This window comes from Crassostrea angulata, chromosome 1, assembly GCF_025612915.1.
Source record: "Crassostrea angulata isolate pt1a10 chromosome 1, ASM2561291v2, whole genome shotgun sequence".
Lineage (NCBI taxonomy): Eukaryota > Metazoa > Mollusca > Bivalvia > Ostreida > Ostreidae > Magallana > Magallana angulata.
Window position 1 is genome coordinate 18,659,133 of NC_069111.1, and position 14,353 is coordinate 18,673,485.

Here is a 14,353-nt window from a genome sequence, read left to right on the forward strand (position 1 = left end):
AAATCTTTGAGGAAAATTTGTTTGAAAATTTTGGCTAAAATAAACAAAGTACTCATTTAACAGGAAGTTGACGTCTGATTGGTACGAAAATATATCCCACAATATGGCATGCCTAAACAAATAGTGTGTTAAAATTTCAAGCATCTGCGATAAATAGCTGCTGAGATAAATGCAACAGAAATTTTTGTTACGGACGGACAGACAGGCAGACGGACAGACGGACACACAAGGGTTAAACAGTATACCCCCTCTCCTTCGGAGCAGGGGTATAAAAATATATCCATATTTATACCAACACTCTTGCACAAAAAAATCCTTGCCAATGATTGTTTTTGTTATTTCCATATTCCTACCCTGACCCATAAAACTGTTTCAGTCACTCTACAGATCTAAATTTTAAAGCCTGCAGAAACAGTGTTAAATGAATAGATTACAGATTGAAACAGTGGTTAACTCTGACCTCCGGGCTGTGGAATGGGGATGACTGGAGCTGTGGTAATCTGCTGTGGTGGTACCAAGGTTGAGCCTGGGTTTGGTACAAGAGTTACGCCCACGGGAGTGGTGTTCTCTGGTGGTACTGGGGTGGTGGGTGGGGATAGGGGTGGGGTTGGGGGTGGACAGTACTGTACTTTGCAGCATTTGTCTGTCTGGCTTGGTACCATGAAGCAGCTAGGCTTAACAGGGAAGGATGGGCACCTGTAAAAGCATATCAGAATAAAAAAACCATTCCGTGCTAAGATCGTTTTTGATGGGCCTTCCTTAAAGCACATTTAAATTAACTTTAAAATCAGAATGTTAAACGTAGATGACATTGTTACCTCTCGGTACACTTGTAGCGGCCTGTGGCTTGATCGATACATTCGCAGTTGTAGTCACATCCATCTTGCCAAGTCTGTCCATTGGTGTATTGTTGTCCCTTGTATACACAGAATGCTGCAATGGATCAGGTTATGCACTGTTACAGTACCCGCAAAGTTATTTTTTACAAGATAAAGGATAGGATAGGATTCACGCACGATAGGATAGCATTAACACACGACAGAACAGTATACACCCACGAAAGGATAGGATTAACACACGATAGAACAGTATACACGCACGATATGATATGATTGATACACGATAGGAAAGGACAAACGATGTTCATGATAAACGTATGATCGCTTTAAACGATATTTACGAACAAACTGATAATGGCAGAATTTGAGAGAGAACACGTATAAATAAAGATTTACGTGGAATTTCTTTTTAGTAACAATTGCCGAGTTGTTAATCATCGCTGCATCATTTATAGAATGTATAAAATGACAAGTAAATTTTTTTTCAACTAAAATTATGAGCTTTAATGATCAATAAATTGGTATTGTTAAAATTGTTTTCATTATCGAACACCCTAGCTGATCGCCGCGAATATTTCAGCCCGAGATTAAATCACTCGGAAAATAGCGGGTTTAATTATATAAATCCAACTCTTGTATAAAGTAAATATAAAATCTATTAAAATCAATTATATAAATCCAACTCTTTGTATAAAGTAAATATAAAATCTATCATAAGTACATTTATTTCTGTATAAGAAAATGAGGCATTAAAAACGAATTATTACAGACAAGTTAAATAAATATTTACTCAAATACACATTCCGCGTACGATTTGTTAACATTGTTTTCCTTACCACACATTCTAGCTGATTGCCGAGAACATTTCAGCCTGAAATCAAATATCACACGGAAAATAACGGGTTCAAAATACAACTTGGGTTTTAATTAAATATAAATTATATCATAAATACTTTTGTTTTTATAAAATATGATGCAACAAAATTATATTGCATAAAAGTTAATGTTTACGCAGGTATACACTTTGAGTACGATTTAATATGTTCGATATACAGGTAAATATGTTACCTTGTTCCTAAGAACTTTGTTCTTCATTTTCAATGTTAACAGATATGATTTACATATAATATTGGCTAATTTTGATCTTAAAAATTAAAAAAAATAGTACCCTGACGAAATGTTGGATAGGATTTTACAATTCTTGTTCGATAAATATTCGTATACGGCGCACCGAACGAGTTGCAACTTAGTAATAAATTTACTTGCTTATGAAAAGGCACGAAACGATTAACACGGAAGAATTTTTGATATCAAACGATAAACCTGATAGGATTAACGCACGATAGGATAGGATTAACGCTCAAAGAACAGTATACACGCACGATAGGATAGCATTAACGCACGATAGAACAGAATACACGCACGATAGGATAGCATTAACGCACGATAGGACAGTATACACGCACGATACGATAGGATTGATACACGATACGATAGGATAGGATTGTAAAAAATAATGTTGCGGGTACTGTATACAATACCTGTTTCTTGAATCAATTCCTGAATTATCACTTTTCTGTAATGTTTTTTCCCCTTTTATCAATAATTTTCTCAACACTTACTTGGTTTGGGTGAAGGTTTGTAAGGATTCTGTGTGGTAGGATTGTATCCCACAATCTCTCCTTTAGGCAGTGGTGTAACATAAGGATTGTAGGGTGTGGTAGGCTGGTTAGGATTGGGGGTGGTGGTTGGGTACTGAGGGTTGTAGGGTGTGGGTCTTGGGGTGCTGCAGACTGGCACCAGCCAGCATGGATCGTTGGGGTCAGCAGTCTTGGTACATCCTGCAGGTAAGTTAGGATACTGAGGGCACCTGGAAGTATAAACAATGGATACTTAACAACACTGTAATTGCACCTTACCAATCTTAATGAAAATGCCATGTACACATAAAAGAAGTAAAATTTCAATAATGCCCAATATCTTAATTCATATTAATTGCACATCAGTGTATCTAGTCTTGGCTTGACAGCTTGTAGTAGAAGCTGTTATCACAAACACAATTCTTAATACCATAAAACTTCTCTTCTGAACGAGAATATTCTTCACTTATATACACTTACCTGTCAAAGCAGTTGTAGATGTTGCTGTCACATCTGCAAGTGGTGGAGCAGCCATCTTGCCAGGTCTGGCCCTGGATGTATGGGACTCCTTTGTACACACAGAAAGCTACAAGTACAATGCAAACATTGTCATACAGAAGTCTTTGGTTGGCAAGGGTAAAAATCTATAGAATTAGTAATGAATGGATCCACATAAATGATGGCAAGTGCTTTGTGAAACTTTTGACAGTGGTTGCATGTTCATTTACTGAGTGGTTTGATGGGTGGGGCATTGAAAAAAGAAATTTTTGAATTTTTTGACAGTGACATTGATGGTCATTTACTTGGTGGTTTGGTGGGTGAGGGTGTTGGCTGTCCAGGGGCAGAGGTTGTGGTCTGACGACACACAGTCACCTTACAGCAGTAGTCGCTGGGGTCAGTCTCCAGGGTACATCCCGCAGACAGACGAGGAACTGTTGGGCATCTGTAAGATCAAAGCTTAGCATCAGGATTTGTATGCATTATTCAAATTTTTACAAATTTTTCAGAATATTGGGACCTAAAGTTTTATTTATCTTCATGTAAAATAGGAATGATCTAAGGTAGTTATCATGTTAATGTACATGTAAATCAATTTTCAGCTATGCCCATAAATCTTAAAATGTGAAATTTTCTAAATGAAAAAAGAATAATTCAAAAACATAACATTGAACTATAAATGAAAAAGGAGAAAAATATTCTTGTCTTAGCTGAGAAATTCCCATGTCATGTGCCAAATTAACAGATATACTGTACATCCATTTTTTTTGTGTCACAAAATTTGCGAAACAGGATAAAATGTGTAACAATTTTAATTTGCCTTAGTCATTATTTTGCAATTCAAATTTTTTTACCAAACATTATTGGATATAATTTCTGCATATTGAATATTTTGCAATTTAAAAGTGATTGCAAAAAAAGCGAAAATTAGGCCCCCACGAAAAATTACCAGAAATACAGTATGCATTTTTGTCAATTAAAAATTGGTATTGCTTTAATACTTGGTATATAAAAGACCTCTCACCTCTCGGTACATTTGTACAATCCCATGTGTCCATCCTCACTGATACAGTTGTACTTGCATCCATCTTGCCACTGGTCACCTGTTCTGTAGGCCAGTCCATTGTAGATACAGACTGAAAAAAAAAAAATTATTACTTCTTGCACAACATAAAATTAATGTGTTCAAAAATGTTGACCAGTTCAATGGTACTGCAAAGCTTTCTAAAAGTTTAACTCTTGACCCCTTAAAGCCAGTTTCTAACACAATGGTCAAACTGACAAATACAAATCAACAGACTTTATCTTAAATTTGATATAATAAATAAACATAAATTTTGTTCAACTATTTTCATTTCATTTCTCTCCCTCCTCCCTCCCTTTCTTTGTACCGTACCTATAAATTTGTTTAAATATTTACAAATCAAAATTTAGTGAATGAGTAAAATCATATCTCATATTCGCTTCATTTCCTATCCCATATTTCTAAACCATGCACAAAAACTTTCCTAACACTGAAATTCAGATTCCTCATCCTCCAAACACCAACCTCCCTTTTCTAAACATTTTTAGTAGGTAATAGTGTACAGGATAATCTCACCATCTGGTTTAGGAGTGCTAGGCTGAGGAGAAGGAGTAGGCTGCTGAGTTGGCAGGAATGGGTTGACAGTGGTAGGCTGGGTAGGAGGTAGTGTCTCGGTGATTCCATATCCTGTGAAGGATTCAGGCTCTCCCTTGATGGTGACAGGCTGGTTTGGTCCAGGTGTGGGCGTTTCACAGTGAGGCACCTGGCATCAGGTGGGGTCATTTGGATCAGGGATCAATGTGCAAGAGGAAGGCAAGTTGTCGTAAGTGTTGCATCTGGAAAAAGAAAACAAATTGTCTTAAATATTATATATTCTATCTTTCTATTTCACTTGTTTTTTAGAATTATGAATGAAAAAGGTCAAATTTGTAGCATTTTAAACTACGGTAGTAATAAAAATTCTGTAGAGAGAAGAATAAAAGCATGGTTACATTAATAACCTTTGTGTCCTCGTAATTAATATACTTACCTCTGACTACATCTGTAGTAGCCAGTCTTTCCATCATCACACACGCACTCTGGCGCATCCGTCATACCAAGTCATACCAAGTCTGTCCTTGGCTGTAGGTCTTGCCATTCATAATACAGATGTCTAAATGAGAGAGAAAGATATCACCACCAATAAAGAAACACACTCTCAAGAGGTGACTTATTTAGAAAAATTTTGAATTCAGTTTTACAGCCTGATGAAAAATCAACTGGATGCACTTACTCTTAGGTGTTGGCATAGGAGTCTGGGGTTGTTTGGTATGGGTTGGGTACCTGTGTGTTGTTAGGTTGTGGGGGGAAGGTGATGCTGCCAGTGATCGGGGGTTTGTTTCCTGTGACCAGATTGAATGAGGGGGCGGGGGTAGGTTGTCTGCACTGCATCATCTTACAGCATGGGTCTGCAGGGTCAGAGACAATCTAGCAGTTGGGTGGTGGGACGACACCATCCATGGATGGGCATCTACAGAAAGGAAGACACAGATCTGACTGTCAAAACATTGGACAAAAAGACCAGTTGGTAAAATCGTTGCTCAAAATTCCCGGCCTCTGACTGAACTGAGAATAATATTTAGTTAATTTAGATTTTTGCACCTGTCCTTGCATCTGTATCTGCCAGTCTGCATGTCCAAACATTCACAGGTGTAGAAGCAGCCATCTTTCCAGGTCTTTCCAGCATTGTAAGAGACTCCCTTGTACAAACATCCATCTGTTCAAACCAGAAAAAATGTTTCTGATAGAGCTTTAATATCCTGTATCACTTAATTAATGAACATCACTTATAATGAATTTCATGGAATGAAATCAACTGTTCATTGAAATAAGAAATTCCAGTTTCAATTGATAGGCGTATAATCATCTACATGTACAAATTTACATGTCCCTGAAATTGAGGATTTGACAAAATTCATGTAAGACTGCTGCCATTGTAAATATTGATACCAAAGACTTTCAGGTTTGATAGAAAACAAAGAATCTTTAAAAAGAAATTGGTCACCATATGTTTAAATCAAATATTGAAACTGTTTCAGGAGAAGAAAATTCTCTTACGTCCTCCATTGGGTCCAGATCCATAGTTAATAGCTGTTGGCATGGGCAGAGTGTATGGGGTAGGGGATGGTGTGAGCATTGGGACCTCGCCAGGTTTGGGTGAAGGTGTGGGGGCCACAGTTGGGGTTTCATCAGCTCTAGGTGGCAGACTGGTTTCTTGCAGCAAGAGTCATCAGGATCTGCCTCCATGGAGCATCCCTCAGTCAGCTGGTACTGTGGACATCTGTTCCAAAAACCAATGTTGTTCTCAAAACACTAGAAACTTCATTAAATACTGTGGTTTCATCAATATTAGTTGGATACCAATTTTCATGGATTTCGTTGTTAAGTTTACCCATGAAAATAAATGTTCATTGAAGTGCACTTTCTACTAACTGTTTGTATTGATAGGATCATTGGCCATGAATTTAAGTATCCTTGAAACTGTGTATTTCACTTTAACCACGAAAATTGATACCCTTAAATATTAAAGAAACCACAGTACCTAAGATTTTCCACTTAACATACCGGTATTTTTTTTTTGGGGGGGGGGGGGGGGGGGGGGGGGTGGTGGGGTGGTGGGGTGGGAGGGGGTGTCTGAAAATGGTAAAACATTCTAAGTTAACTATACTTAAGTAAAATTTAACTGGCATCCAATGCATTAATAAAATTGGTCACATTTACCTGTCGTCACATTGGTAGAATCCTGTTGTTCCATTTTCACAGACCAGGTCACAGCCATCCTTCCAGGACTCGCCTTGTTGGAAGGACACGCCCTTGTACATACAGACAGCTGTCAAAACAATCAATAACATATCAGCACTTCCATCAAATCCACCAAGTGTACAGAAATATTTTTGGGACCCCCCCCCCCTCTATAGTCTCTATATCAATAACATATCAGCATCTCACCATCCAAGATTGATCAAGAAAACTCTAATTTGAAGACAAAAAAAAAAATCTGTTCTATTCTCTGACCATTTTTGGCAATATCCAGTCTCTGATTGGAGAAGATGGCATAGTCTTAAAAGTACACTAAAACAGATTTTTAGCAAAGCCCCAGATGATCTATTCATTATATATTAAATTTTATATCCAATTAGTTTAAAAAACATTTTGAATAGTAAGAGTAATGAAACTGAATTTGCTGTGCTCATGCATTTGTAAAAAGTGTGTATCTGTTACCATGTTTTACTGAAATGCTTCGAAGCATTTGATTGGCTTACCTGGTTTTACTGTAATGCTATGAAGTATTTGATTTGCTCACCTGGAGATCCGTTAATGGTGGTGGGTGTTGGGGCCTTGATGACAATGGGGGACACATTAGGGGGACAGTAAGGTTTCTTACAGCAGGGATCATTAATGTCTTGGACCAGTTGACAGCCTGGGTTCAAGTCTGGGATTCGTGGGCATCTATGGGCCACAAAAGTCATGATATCATATTTATCCATGACCAAACGTGTAAAATAATATGACTCAAAAATGGACTAAACTTGAAAGAATAATCATAGATTACAAATATTTTGGCCTTTAAATCGTAAGTCAAGTCGAACATTTTTAGGCTTTAGAAGGATGTCTTACTTCTCAGTACATTTGTAGACTCCAGTCATTTGATTTTCACATACACAGTCGTAGTCGCAACCATCCTGCCATCTTTGTCCTTGGGTGTAGGATTTACCCTTGTAGATACAAGTGTTGGCTAAAATGGAAAAGCATCATTTATTCTTCAACAAAAAGATTAGTTCTGTGAAAAAGAATGGAGTTCTGTCATAAAAAAAATAACCAAAATTAAAAATGCAGCTAGAAAATTGCCATAAATATATGCTGTTTAAATATATTTCGTAATGGGCAAATTATTATTAAAATCCTAGTATAAAACATACATACTGCATAAAAGCTGCCTTTATTGCATGAATATGCTACCATTATAAGCTCTAAACAGAAATGGAGAGAGAAATTACTTATGGACATAGATTGGTTGTGGTGATGGGGTTGGTTGAGGTGTGGTGAACTGTGGTGGAATAGTAAAGCCTGGTGGGTAAGTTCCCTGTGGGTAGGGGGTGTATGGCACCGTCACACCTGGTGGGTATGTTCCTGAGGGGAATGGTGTCAAGAATGGTGGATAGGTTCTTCCTGGAATCAAATAAGGCTGGTTTGGATTATTATCCGTGTATCCTGGTGGATAGGTACCACTTGGATATGGTACTGGTGGGGGTACAGTGCCTGATGGATAGGTTCCACTTGGATAAGGTGTTTGATTTGGTCCACCAGGATATGGTGTCACAGGTGTGACAGTTTGGCGAGAGGATATGGTGTAACATTGGTTGGATAGGTCTGTTCTGGAATGAATGGGCTTTGTGTGGTAGGTTGTGGTTTAAAGGTGAATCTTGGTGGATAGGTTCCTCCAACGAAGGGTGTTCCCATTGGGACAGTGCCAACTGGATAGGTGCCATATGGATAAGGTGTCTGATTGGTTGGATATGTGCCACCTGGTCTGAATGTTGATGGTCTGTAATATGGAGGTGGTGTGTAGCTTGGCGGATATGTTCCGCCAACAAAAGGTGCGTATGGAGGCAAAGTGACACAGGTTGGGTAGGTTCCACTTGAATATGGGGTCTCATTAGTTGGGTAGGTCTGCCCTGGCACAAAAGTTGGTGGTGTCTGTCCTGGTCGGAAAGTGAAAGAGGGTGGATATGTTCCACCAATGAAGGGAGTGTACTGTACTCGAACAGTGCCTGTAGGGAAAGTTCCGCCAGGGTAGGGTGTCTCTCTGGATGGATAGGGTTCTCCAGGGACCAGAATAGGAGCCTGTGGTTTGGGTGGTGGTGTTTGCCTTGGTATGTATCCTGGAGGATAGGTCCCACCAACAAATGGAGTTGGAGATGGTACAGTTCCAGTTGGTTAGGTTCCACCAACGTATGGAGTCTTGTTGGTTGGGTAGGTCTGGTAGGGCCTAAATGTGGGCTGAGTGAAATAAGGACCAAAGGTCTGACTGGGTGGATAAGTGCCGCCGACAAATGGAGTGTAAGTCCTTGGGGGTACAGTTCCAGTTGGATAGGTTCCGCCGACAAATGGTGTCTGTCTTGGTGGATAGGTGCCACATGGGATCAGTGGAGCATTTGTAAAGTACTCCACAACAGGGCTGTAAGGAACTTGGGTTGTCACTGGGCTGAAACCTGGAGGATAGGTTTCTCCACCTGGATAGATGGTTGGCAGAGGATACGTTACCCTTGTTGGGTATGTTCCACTTGGATATGGAGTCATATTTGTTGGGTATGTCTGCCCTGGTCTGAATGTTGGAATCATTGAAGGATTGGGCATGTAGTTCACTGGATAGGTTGCTCCTGGGTATAGTGTGTAGGTTACGGGAGGAACAGTGGGAACTGTACCGGGTGGGTATGTGCCCCCTGGGTAAGGTGTGCCTGAGGGATAAGGTCTTCCAGGGATCAGGATTGCTGGAGTGGGTCTTGGTGTGTAGACTGTACCACTGGTAAATCCATTATAGTTAGGATTTGGAATGAAGGGTGTAGGTTGTGGGGTGTAGATGGGTCTCAGAGTGGGGCTAGGAGTGGCTTTTCCTCCCTGAATGACCAATGGAGGAGCAGTGTTGTAGTTTCCTGTGGTGGGACACTGGGATCTTACAACAAAGGGGATCTTTGGGATCAGCAATCAGAGTACACTCTGGGGGTGGAGCCTGGAATGTTGGGCACCTGTCAAAAGACAAAACCTTCTAGTAAATTTTCCACACCAGCAAAAAAAGGCAGGTAAAACTAAATTCTGATAAAATCTCAACCTCTTTTGATTCTCATGGAGAGACATACCTTTGGTTGCATCTGTACACGCCAGTGACACAGTCCTCACAGATACAGGAGAAGTCACATCCATCATACCACTGCTGTCCTTGGAGATACTGTTGTCCTTTGTACTCACAAGTACCTATCAACCCGAATGAACGCAAGTTATCACTCGTCTTCTTTTCTCATTTAATTTATATAATGGAAGGGGGAATCTTTTACAGTAACCCTATGTGTAAATCAAACGGAGCAAAAACTACTCTATATACACTATATACACATGTACACAGCTCATATTGATTCACATGATTTTGAATGACTTACATCTAGACTCTGAAGTTGGCTGTGGTTTAGGATTGTATGTCGGCTGTGGGTTGGGGTTGGGGTTAGGGTTGGAGTTGGGGTTGGGTTGTCCTGGAGCAGGGGTCTAAGTTGGGTTGGGGGCAGGTGTTGGCTCAGCACATTCCACAATGTCACAACAGGGGTTGGCAGGGTCCTTGTGAAGTCTGCAGTTTTCAGGTAGATCCATGTATCTTGGGCATCTGTAAGGCAGGGTTTAATTAAAGAAAAATGATCGCATTTATCATGAAATGCAAATATGAATCAAATAAAATTGGCTATAATAGTACCGGTATGTAATTTCTTTATTACACAATGAAGAAGAAAAAAAATTTCTTCAAAAGATACATTGCTTCAAATTCAGATGTGTATACAGGAACAGTGGTGGTAATATTTTTTCATTTACTACATAGCAACTTACTTAGGATCACATTTGTATCTTCCATGCTCTGCGTCATAGCAAGTACATGCGTAATCACATCCATCGTCCCATTTCTGGCCTTGCATGTAGGTCACACTTTTGTACATACAGAAACCTATCAGAATTGGTAAAAAAAAAAATCAGTATGAAATAGAAATTCATTTAAAAAAAATAAAAATAAAATCACTTCAAATTTCTGTAAATGTACACATAAAAATCTGTCTTACAAGAGTTATATCCAGGGTGAGAACAGTGGTTGAATTGTCTTTAATATCGATATCATTACCAAGGCATGGCCAAACAAATTCTCAACAAACAAGGAGACCAAAAAGTTGATAACGTACCAACTGGTTTTGGTGATGGGGCTGGCTGTCCGGGCACTGAGCTAGGTGTGGGCAGATTGACCTTTCCTGTGAAGGGTATGGGCTGAATAGTGGGCACTGGGTTAGTCTGACCGGGGGCTGGTGTGGGCTGTGGGCAGACTTCCACCAGACAGCAGGAGTCCCTAGGATCAGTCTTCATTGTGCAGCCTGGGGTAACACTGGTGACTGTTGGGCACCTAAAGAATAAATAAAAATACTCAGTTTTGATAGATTTTTAAGAAGCAAATATCCCCTTTTTTTCTTTAAAGTTTATATCATTCTGTTTATAAATGCTCTGAAAAGTGAGATCATAAAATGAGTAAATCTAACTCCAAAGTTCCTTGAAAAGGGACTCAATTAATGTTTAATCTATCATGTCTATATTGTATTAAAGTTCAGAGGGTAGAATTCATTATCATGGTCTCCTGAGCAAAACAATTTGACAACAGTCTTTCTTCCGACTCACCTCTGGTTACAGGTGTAGATTCCATGGCTCGAGTCGTCACAGCGACATTTGTAGCTGCAGCCATCTTCCCAGGTCTGTCCCTGGAGATACTGGGCATTTTTGTACACACAGTATTCTGAAATTGTCAAAAGAACAAAATATGTACATTCTTAGTACACAGAGTATTTTGAAAATCGTCAAAAGAGAGAAATATTTACATCCTTTCTACACACAGTATTCTAAACATTGTTGTAAGAGAAAAACAGGACATCTCATTGTAAAAATTTGCCAAATGTTTATCATTTTCAATTCTTTGTACTGCAAGATTTTACATTCTAATTTTTTTCCCATCTCAAATTATTCAAAACTTTTGTGAATGCGAATTTCCTTGCTTTTGAAGATGGATGGTCACTGATGACTTACGTTGTTTTGGTGGGAGGGTCTGAGGCAGAGCGGGGTTTGGCGTAGTTGTTCCGGTTCCCTGAATTACACCAGGGTGAGCGGAGATGGTACAGTCTGGTTTCTTACAGCAGGGGTTGGCAAAGTCGTTGACCATACGGCAAACATCTGGGAGATTGGTGTACACTGGACATCTGTTGTACAGCAAATATCAAATATGATGCTTACGAGGGTTGTTCGGAAATTATTGAGACAAATCGATTATTTTCTTTTCTAAGTGACGAATTTTGGTGAAAATTAGCATAGACACTGAAGAAACACCAACAAATAATAAAACAAAGTAATATTTAAAGAATATTTAATATTTTGTTTACGATAGTAGATAAACAAGTCGGTGGTCGGGGTAGCCGGCGCAGCCATGAACTCGGAGATTAAACAACTTAAACATCTACTTTATAAGTGTCCGTAGAATTACACTTAATGATAAAAGAAATCAAATTAAATATGTTCATTTTGCTATTCTTTGCGACAAACTGTTGATTAAGTTTCACTGGTGTTCGAGTTGAAATACGGATATGGTACACATATATTTACCAAACAATAAAAATCTGACAACGACTTTACATTGAATTTTGACGTCAAGGCGGCGCAACGAAAACCATTAAACTGGTGGAAATCTCAGAAGAAGACCTTTTAAAGCCACGCAATTGCGTAAACAATCTATACGATGACAAGACAAGGTATAGAACTTCAGTTCATCATATTTTTTTTCACTGATTGTTTAACTAGAATTAGGCCAAAGGGATTAATTAACAACTTTTGACACACTAACTGTTGTCAACAGTTCTAAAATATGTAAAAAATTTCTGCAGGAGACATTCACAGCAATTACACTTTCGGGTAAAAATAACTCGATTTTCTCTCTAAAAAAACCAAGAATGAGAGAAATTGTAAATGATGACATCTTGAAATTAAAACAAAAGATGAGAAATAAAGAAAAATTCTTATTTCAGTTCGTTTGTACGGTGTTTAAAACATGGGAGCAAGAAGAAGCGTTAAAATGACGTCGAGAAAAGTTTGCGGTTGCGCCGGGTTACAGGACGAAAGCACGTTGGTCAGCTTTCTAGGAATGATCTATTCATGCCATGAACAAGAAACTTTTCACATTGATAAACTCTATCCTGATTTACGTTTTGGTAAAATTTCAAGAGTTTATCTTTTTTACTAAAAGAATAAGAGAAAATGTCTCAATAATTTCCGAACAACCCTCGTATAATGTTCAATATTTCACAAAATGTATTCAAAAGATTAAGTTTAAACAAGATATCTGTGAGCCAATGCTCACTAGTGATACCCCCGCTCTGATGTGAATATGCAAAATAAGCAAAGTCGACATTTAACAGAAAGCTGGCATCAAATTGGTACAGAAATATATCCCACAATATGGCATGCCTTAACAAACAGTGTGTTAAAATTTCAAGCATCTGCAATAAATAGCTGCTGAGAAATCTTTGAGGAAAATTTGTTTGAAAGTTTTGGCTAAAATAAACAAAGTACTCATTAAACAGGAAGTTGACGTCCGATTGGTACAAAAATACATCCCATGATATAGCATGCCTATGACAAATATTGTGTAAACATTTCAAGACTCTGCGATAAATAGTTGCCGAGAAATCTTTGAGGAAAATTTGTTTGAAAATTTTGGTTAAAAAATAAGCAAAGTCGTCATTTAACAGGAAGTTGATGTCCGATTGGTACAAAAATATATCCAACGATATGGTATACCTTAACAAACACTGTGTAAAAATTTTTGTTACGGACGGACAGACAGATGGACGGACGGACAGACGGACAAGGTGATTCCTATATACCCCCCCAAACTTCGTTTGCGGGGGGTATAATTAGCTTTAAGCAGTGGGATCGTGACTCCGTAAACTCAGAAATGTTACGAAGGAGTGAGTGTAGGACTAAATTTAAACTACTCTACAATTAAAACAAGCTTTGTTTAGGTTTACATGTATTTCCTTAAATAAAAATGAACACTCTTCGAACCCGATTGGTTATTATTAAAACCTATATTGTTAAAACTACATGTAGCCCTTGTGCGCTTTATGTCGTAGGTTGATTGTTTTAATCCTTCAGACGGGCGCCTCAAATTTTGTCAAGATTTATAAGTTTATTTCTTGGAGGAGCAAAAATAATGGTTAATTGGAATGAAATCCTTTAATAAACAGTCGATAGAGTGATAGTGCGTTGATACGATGACGATAGCGCGATAAACAACTTACAATGACATGATAGAGCATTGCGTCATCGCTATCGCACTTTCGCGTCATCCCTATCGCACCATCGAGTTATCGCTATCACACCATCGCGTTATCGCTATTGTACCATCGCGTCATCACTATTGCACCATCGCGTCATCACTATCGCACCATTGATCCTCACTATCGCATCATCGCCTTATCGCTTTCGCACCATCACGTCAACGCTATCGCACCATCGCGTCATCACTA

At 38.8% G+C, this 14,353-nt stretch overlaps 1 pseudogene; it reads right to left on the reverse strand.

The window, feature by feature from the left end:
- Window positions 1-449: 449 nt before the first annotated feature.
- On the reverse strand, window positions 450-14,151 carry LOC128177962 (mucin-2-like; annotated as a pseudogene).
- Window positions 14,152-14,353: the final 202 nt, after the last annotated feature.